Genomic DNA, 9,566 nt, shown 5'->3' on the forward strand with positions numbered 1-9,566 from the left:
ATTTTGAGTCACCACCACTGACAAAAATAAGGCTTTCTTCTAAAAATAATCTACTTGCGGTCCTCTGATCAACAAAACGTTAGTGGAGAAAGGCAGCTGAACAAAGACGCGGTACATTTTGAATACGTAGAACAAACAACAACAAATGTGTCACAAAACAACACACAGACGCATGCAAATGTGGACGGAAACGGGAGCAAATGTCGAGACTTCAGACTGTGAATATTGAGGAGTTAAAAACCAAATGTGGTTCAAAGTTCACTCTTCATTCACGTCAGGCAGGTTGGAGCTGCGAAGCTGCGCCTTCATGTTGCAACGGCAGCAAACGAGGAGGGTGTGAATAAATTACAGGGATTATTGTTTTTTGAAAATAACTTGGCTTGTCTTGTGCTCTCGCCACCCTATCATCTCGTTTTAAAGTGGTCACCCTTCCTATCAGGCGTTGCAACTGGAAATACCTGCAGCATGAGTCGAGGCAGGCCCGGGAGACGCTCTTACTGTCGGATTGTGCCGGAAGGAACATTCCAGGAACTGTAAGGTGTTCGGGAATCTCCGCTCGTTTCGCTTTGACAGCTTCATTGCTGGAGACAGATGTACAGTTCATAACGGTCAACGATGTTGGCAAGAAAAACTGCACTTTTATGTTTAAAGATGACTGTAATTCATACTATTTGTGTTGTTGTTTTTTTGTAGTCGAGGAAAGTTTTTGTCTTGAAGTGAAAGTACATTGCATTTTGTATCCTGTCATGGTAGGCCAGAGTCAAATAATTGATCAGATGTTAACTCAAGCTGATTAGTTATAAAATATAAAACAGTCACGATCGAGAAGAAGCAGTTTAAATCATATGGAAGTGTATGTAAGTCAATATACTGGAGTTTGAACATTCTGCCCAATTCCTTCAAAGTCATTTATCTGATAGCACCACCAGGTTGCCTGATAGAAATGAGAAGAAGAAGAAGAAGAAGAAATGCTGTTAAAATGGTGATTGAAGTTTTCACTTTCAACCCTTATGATTCATCCAGTAATCTATTGCAACTGAATAAAGCAGAATTGTGAGTTCTGGTTTTGTTTACAGGTTTCTATTATGTTGTTTAGGAGCAGTTGTTATGATGTTCTGGGGGAAATACCAACACTTGAAGTTTTGTGTGTCGGCAAAGTTAGAAGACGCCACTCCGTAAACATGACTGAGATGTTTGTGGAAAACGACTGGCCCAGGGGAAGATGAATGTGAAATATTAAGCAAATGTCGACTGCCTCATTCTCAGATAATATCAGATTTAGTCAGATGAATAGTGGATTTTAACTTGTAATCCCTCTGGAATGCAGCTCATTTAAAATTGTAATTACGCCCATCAAATAATCAAACAATGTGGCCTTGTGTGATCTGTCAGATGGCGTCTCATCATATTTTTCTATAGTATAAAGCTTTTTTGTAAATCATCAAACTTTATAAAGAGATTAAATCTGTTACGATACAATGTGTGTGTGTGTGTGTGTGTGTGTGTTTGTGAGAACTTTACTGACCCTTGCTAACCAGTTATTTTTCCATTCATCATGATGATCAACACCTCAGCTACTTTACTTTGTTGGTGTTTGCAGTGGAAATATTTATGAACAGTCTATTGTATGTCCTCAAGTAGCTGTGCCCTTGTACAACCCAGAACAGGATTACGCATTTGCTTGATTTTATCACAACAATAAATAAAAAGTTGAACAGATTCATGCAGATCAACAGTACCTTTCTGTTTGGGTGTAGCCACGTGGCACAACAGCATTAAAATGTACTATAACGAGGCCACCTGGCATTTTATTTAGTGTTACTAACATAAAATAAAGGAATTGTTTAAACTGGAACATGTAATTCCTTAGTGGGGTTTTTCTTTCCTAAAGACTTGGAATAACAAATCGACATTGTCATATTTGATTTTTAGTCTACTCCAGGCTTCAATAGTTGCTTTCCCCCCCAGTTACATACTGAGAAGGATTAAATTACTCTCTAGTTCATACTATTAATTTGTTTTTAAAATCTGTACATATTCAGATATTCAGTAATACTATGTATGTGTTTTATGCTATTTTATTTGCATTGTATGAATATACTGAAAAACAAACTATAATACTATTGTCTGGCGTTATGTTGTCAAAATCACATTACATTTTCATCCATATAATTGATCCAGTTTTTAATGGTACAGTCATTGTATGTTTATTTTCAAATAGCTTTTACTGCCTAGGTTTGGAGGACACGCTTACAGAAAACATCCATCCATCCTTGGTTGTGCTCAGGGTTGGAGGTTGATGGAATCTCAATGTGAGTGAAGAAGTCAAATCACTGCTTCCACTCCTGTCTCTTCGAATTGTGCTTCAGTATCACTTAGCAACGTGGTGGGTGACGTCACTGGATCGACACGTGGGTGCAATGCGGGCTCCATGGCTCAGGGAGCGCGGACGCGCTCGAAGCTCCTCCACCAACATGTGAGTTTTGGACCTTTTGCACTTTTTGCACGAGATCAGAAACTTTTCTCTCTGTAAACGCACCTTCACAGGTTTCTGTCAATACAACCCCGAATTATATTTAAAACCCAGATAACACCGCGCATGACGTAAGCAATCATGCTCGAATACAATCGTAACTTTCTGGTATTAGTTTAAAAAAAAAAAGAAGCAAAATGTCACTTTTCTTTTTGAAGTTGATTAAATAAATTAATATTTAAAAAGTTATGAATAATTGATACAACGATAATTGCATGTCGTGTAGCCAAAGTTACTTAAAGTACTCGCATGCTTTAATAATTAAATAGATGTACAGAAAAAAAAAGAAAAGGAAAAAAAGACTGTTAAAAGTGAAAGTATAGATTTCATTTGTATACTTAATTAAACACGTAAAACGAAACCTGACCTTTTGTTGATTTTTTTCTTTGTTTTAAATGTGGAAATTAACTGAATAGAAAGTAGACTGATAAAGCTCGCAAGACATTGTGATTTTTTGTTTTGTTTTGGTTTCTTAAATTAACATTTTGACAGATTTTGGTTTGACACATAGGTTGCTGAGGATGTAAAGTGCTGATTTCAGAGTGTCCGTCCCAGTGGCTGTATTTACATGAAATGAACATATGCTCAAAATGCAAGTTATTAATAAAAACACAGGCCGATGAGGGTTCATTTGGAGGGCTTGTTTATCACGAACAGAGGCAATATATGTTGTCTTTCTGATCACGTCCTCCTTGGGATTGATGAATTTAGACCAGCACATCAAGCTCAGCACTTTATTCCTTGTTCATGTAAATGGGACACTCTCATCTCCGTATCAGAAAGGATTCAATGTGTTTGCCAATAAAGAGTAAATGCAGATACTTACAACGAAAACAGATATTCACTGTGATGTCAACACAACACGGAGCATCACAACTACGTGTCACTTTAAAAGTGTTTGTCTCCAGTATCCACGTTTTTGATTCGAAGGAAGCAAAACTAATCCATCTCTTTATGTGGCAGCAAATATGGGAAGATGAATGCATACATTTTGGAACTTGTGCTAATCTGCAAACCTTGGCTTTGGAGTTATATTTTGTATAAATGGTAGAAAGCAGTGAAAATCCCAGCTTCAAGCCGCTTTGGACATGCAGTGTAAAATCTTCAGATGTCATCTGTGTGACCGTCAGAGGTACACATTTTTTTTTATGAAAGTGAAATGACTTATTGTTTCAGCTCTACTTAATTATCTTTATTTCACATGGCGCTTAATGCTAAAAGGCTGTTCACCACTTTGTTCACCTCGTATCTATTTATGGGTTTCTGCCTGGCTGCTTTATAGTTCGAGTTTCATACTTTTTGAGGAAGTATGTGCTCTTCTCTTCCTATTCCTCCGTTCTGGCACTGCCTTCACTTCTCATCTATTGTTTGTACCTCTTTTCTCTCACTTCCTTGTATTGTACATCATGCTGTTTTCTTCCTTTTTCTGTATCTTTTCCACTCGACCACAAGTGATTCGCTGGAGCATGTCAGTTGTTGTGGCCTCTTTATGTCCGAGCTGTAAGCGTTTAATGCATTTTTCATGTCGGTTTGGAAAAATGGGAAAAACAAGGATTCTGTAAGTTCCGTAGTTCTCCTGAAAGATAAGTTTGAAGAGTAAATCCTCTTCTTTCAAACGGAATATTGCAAAGCTCTTAGGACAATTGAGTGATGATATACTGATGTTGAAACTGCTGAATACTCCTCTTTGTGGGGATCAGATTTAGTCTCACAGCGAGATTAATTCTGACTTCACGTACCGCTTTCGGTAATAGATTTGCAGATTGAGTCAAAGGCTAAACGAAGATTGCAAAAATAAATGAGCAAAAAGTTGAAAGCGATTTATCTTATCAACACATCTAAATCTCGCCATTGTGACTCGTTTGTCCAGCTGCCTCACATGCACTGTGCACACATGTCTACAAGCTGAAAAACTAACATAGCGTATCCCGCAGACGTCTAATCTTTGTCACATCTCAAGCAATGACTGCGAGCGACGGACTCGTATCTCGTCACCTGATCTGAACTGGGGCGAAAAGCTAAGTGTAGCGTAACAACAGTGTGATAATTACCAGGTATTAATGTTGTGTTTGACCCATTGTTGTTGCAAGTATAGCTCCACAGGATTTGTTTACCTTTTTCCTAACGGTTGGATGTGATAAATTGTGTTGAGGTGAATAGGAATGCAGCTGTGTGTACCTTTGAGTTATTGTTCCACATGCTTGTGAAACCGATTTTCTTGATGTGTTGTATTAAAGCCTAATCTCCAAGTTGCATGTTCCTTCCTTAAGAATAGTCCAAGAACCTGCAAAATAGCCTGTCGTCACAATGTGGGTTTTTATCCCTGGACAAGCTGACGCAGGACTGCTAAGCCTCGGGTCGTCTCCTCCATTACCTTTTGTGAAATAAAAAATGCCTTCGATACTGTCAGCTTTTTTTTTTTCTCCCAAGGTTCAATGCTGCTCGTCTGTCACAATTCATGCTTTGGGAGGTAATTGAGGCCTTTTTCACTTGATGCTAGATGCTTTTCTGAGAATGAGACCTGCCCACCACAGCTGAAGGAGGGTAATTTAGTGGTGCAGCGGCGATGTATTACAAGGCAGAGGATTGTGTTCAAGTGCACAGTGTAGTGCTGGGAAAGTGATAGATGTGTGATTTTTGCCTCAGTAATAAACCGTCTGCCGAACATTTGTAGACTGTGTCGTCTCACTTTTCTGCAGGGAACTTACGTGTGTAAGGCACACTGTAATTTAATTTAATACCCCCTGGCAGATGCCAGAGTGAGTGTAGAACATAATAAACTGCACCATCATAGGGATTTCGAAGTTCAACCTTCGTACAGCTCAGGACAAACATCAGTCAGAATTGAACAGAAGCTGAAATTTTGTAAATAGAAACAAGAGTATGAAACATACAATTTGTACCTATTTTCCGGGATCTGAGACAAAAGAAGGGAGCTGGAGACGAACAGCTGTTGGCCGTACACACTCGTATTGAGATGGTCCAGGCCAGGATAAGATTGAGAGTTATCACTATAAAAAAATAAAACACTCAAATAGTAATGGATTCAACAAATTCAATAACAAGTCCGGGCACTCTGACGTCCTGCATAAAGCATACGAAATGACATGCTGTTGCTTGCTTTCAGCTTGCAAGCATTTCGCAGGTGATCAACTAAGAATTACATGATGAATGACATCACTTGAAAATAGGGGGATTGAAATGAGGGTTTTGCATGCATTCGACCTGTTTCCTCCAGATGGATCTGCTGGAAACAAAGGATTCCCCCTTGTGTTCACTATTGAGCAATTGGATGGAGCACTGAGCTCTAACAAGCATGAAATTAGATATCATAGTCCAACTGGAGCTTTTGTTGACAAGTGCAAAGAATCTTCAAACAATATTCTGCAAGCATGGGAAGCAGACTTTGGAAAATCTGCTACCGGGAGAGGAGTGGTGACAGGCTTGCACCTCAGCTCAAACCCAATCTGTCCACGCAAACTCCAAATTACTACAATACAAATGGCAACACCTCAGTCCGATCAGGCTACATCACTTCAACCCTAATATTCCCGACGTTAAACGCAGGCATCAGAAAGGGACTTTATTTCATTGCATGTGGGAGAGTCCTCAGGTATTGACTGATTGGATTATTAGAAGTCCGGGCTGACTGTGATTGATCGGATGATTGGTAAAGAGGTTCCTTTAAATCCTAAACTGTGTATTTTAAATACCTATCCTGAAGATTTTGATAACTCGACCAATCTGAGGTCCCTATTTAATGTTTGTTTTTAGGAAGCTCCACGCTGTTTTGCATCTTCGTGGAAGCAAGAGTCACTGTGTGGAATTTCCCAATGGCTTAAAGGGATGACTTTATTTTGCCTTTGAGAAGATTAGCTACTTTAGTAAGAACCAGCCTGATAGATTTTGGGTAATCTGGGCTGTTTTTTTTTACACTTGGTTAGACCAAAATGAGATGTTGATTTGACTGCTGGTAGGACGGCTTTTTTGTTTATTTATTTACAGATTTTTCACATATATATGTTTTTTCTGTTTGTATGTATATGTGCACAAGAGAGCATGTTCATTGCTCCTCATTTGTTAAAAATAATAAATAGATGTTTGAAAAAAAAAAATAAAGTCCACAAAATAGAAAGTCTGTCAATAAAAGTAGTAGGTGGCCAGATGAGGAAATACTTCTCCACTACAATAATAGCTGCTGACGGCATGCCCGCTAATCTACTGGATGTTTATGAAGGCAGACATGCTTAGTTTGTGAATAAAACACACGCAGACATCTGAACGATTGCCTCTCGTTTGAAATGAATACAGATCGTGGAGACAACTGGAAGATCAATGTCATTTAGCCTCCTCACTCAGTATCCTTCCCACATGTGCAACCTGGAGCTCCAGTTTTCATCTTATTTATTTCTGTCAAACCTTCAGTGTGTAAAATAGTATTGATTTTAATGAACTGAAATTGACTTGTTTGTCATATGTTGTCATTGCATATTACAATATGACCAGAATATAATTTTGCTGTTGTATGGTTGGGGTCTCTTATCAGTCATCTCGTGATACTAGATCAACTTAATCAACCTACAGTAAAATACTTTTCCAGTATATGTGTTCACTTCCAGACTGAATGTATTGTTTCCTAAACTGTTACCGCTGCCTTTCAGCAGACAGAACTGGCACAGTGCCTGTGTTATGTTGAAATGTCTGGATTGTACTTCCACCCCTGCTGCTTTTTTTTCCTGAATGATCACAGAGCAGCATGACGGAGCCAGTGATAATAGTGCATCTGGCATTCTGACAAATCTGACACAGCTCCACGTTTACCTTTGTCACAACTGATTCATCTGGTTTTCCAAATGTCACATGGCCTCTCACGCTTGAAAGTATCGGAGCATAGGCATGTGTAGGCTTCATTAACAGGTTAACACTCACCTATATCAAACCTGTTAGGCAACGTTAACTAGTATCTGGCATTAGTCATCAGTGGATTACCAAACGATAACAGGGAGTGACGTATGTGTACATAAGATCTTTTCAAGACAGGATTAGTTTGAGATTCTTGTTCATGCACTTCCTGTTAGTGTCAATAGAATGACTCCCAGAAAATCCACCAATACGGAACATGTAAATCCAAACGTCAGACCCATCAGAAATCAAACGTTTTGAAAGATACCAGTCTCGTTTGAGGCAAAGATATTACCTGACATTTCCTTTTTTTTTTTTTTTTCCTCCTAATGGTAAACACTGTGAGTTGGGAGTAAACTGAAGGTTTAATGGATTCTGCATATAGAAAGCCCAACATTGACGTGGTGAGGAAATGTTTGTTTGAGCTTGAGTTCGAGCTGCACCTTTAGTCTCCCCACTGTGCTGCTCAGCTTCGCTCTTCTTAGCAAACAGAAATAAGCTCCAGCCAATCTGTTTGCTCTGAAACTGAGACTAAAGAAGATCAGACGGAAATGCTTTTTGCCTTCACTCAGTCATGGGATGGACTCAGGTATCAGGTACCTGCTCTGTACTTTTAAACACCGCCCCTACTTTTTCATTTACTTTGTGCCTTATCCTCCCCCCCCCCCCCCCCATCTCCATCAACCCTCCACCCTGAAACACCACACTTCTTTTTATTCTCTTTCCCTTCTCGCTCACGGGGAGTGGTGTCGGGGCAGTCATGTGACTTTTTGTCTGAACACAATTGCCGGTGTTTTCCATTGGCCGAGTTTCTTTGAAAGAGCGTCGGTTTCCCGGGTGATGGGGAATGGCGGCACCACTTCACTTTTCTCTGCAGCTGCCCCCCCCTCCCCTCCGCATTGCTCCGAGCCGGCGCTCTCTCAGTCGCTCTGCCTCTTCACTCGCAGGCTGTGGCAGATCAGGTAGCCTGTGTGCACAACACCCACAGACAGGGACAGGACAGGGTTGTCTCGTTCTTCCTCCTTCTCGTTTTTCATCAGGCAGGCAGCCACAGAGACCATTAGACTGCAGGAGGTGAGTCAACCAAATGGCTGTATTGTCTTTTGATGCCCATTAAATTCACACTTTATTGTTGCACTTCTTGTCATTACCATGAGAATGTTACTAAGACTCTCCATTAACTGAGCCGCCTTCATGAACTTTGAAAGTTAAATCCTATCCTAATCACTGTATTTGACATGCGGCAGAAAGTACTTACTGGGCACTGTGGCACTATATGATTAAGAGATATTAGCTGAAGATGAATCATTCAGAAGTATCCTTTAAGATTACTATTACCACATGGTATCATTACTACTAACTTAAGTGTATGGTCTGGGAAAGATCTTAAGGTCAAAAACATATAAAGATGAGTGTTACACTGGGTGACATCACACTACTAGATTACGCTTAGCTTACAGCTTATGGACACTCAAACTTGGACTCAGCCAGCTTTTAAACAAGAAGTGCTTTGTCATTTCCCTTAGTCTCCACATAGACTCCAAACTGAACAACAATGCTCATGCAGGAATCACTGAGGGAGAAATCACTACGTGGAGAAAAGTATCCAGACGTCAACCCATGATACCAACAGGGACTGCATTGACGTTGTATTGAAATGCATCCACTTTTCATTTCTTCCCCCTTTTGCTTCTGTAATAGATTTCACTCTTCCGGGAAGGCTTTACGTGCAGATATGTTGTTTTTTGTGTGAATTTGTGGAGTTTGTGCTCATTCATCCTGTGAAGCAGAGGCGTTCAAATCATTCTGAATTGCTCCACAGCAGATTGTAACTTGTACCTGACTATATTGTTCAATATACTTCTGAATTTGAACACTATGTAGAGCTCAAATAATATAGTTCAGCCATCATCAATCTGTTTGATATGAGGGTGGATTCAGATTTACAGAGCAATTAAGCACTACTTGGCCAGTGTTTTAAGATCATGCCCTGGCAGCTCTCACTAAAACAAGGCTAATTAAGTAATTAATGGGTGTGGCTGAATACTCTGGTTCTTATAGTGTCTTTTCTTATTGCTAACAATACAACTCCTGTACTTAAGAACACGTGCCTGCTATATGAATGTTTTGT

The sequence above is a fragment of the Blennius ocellaris genome (genome assembly GCF_963422515.1).
Source record: "Blennius ocellaris genome assembly, chromosome: 11".
NCBI lineage: Eukaryota > Metazoa > Chordata > Actinopteri > Blenniiformes > Blenniidae > Blennius > Blennius ocellaris.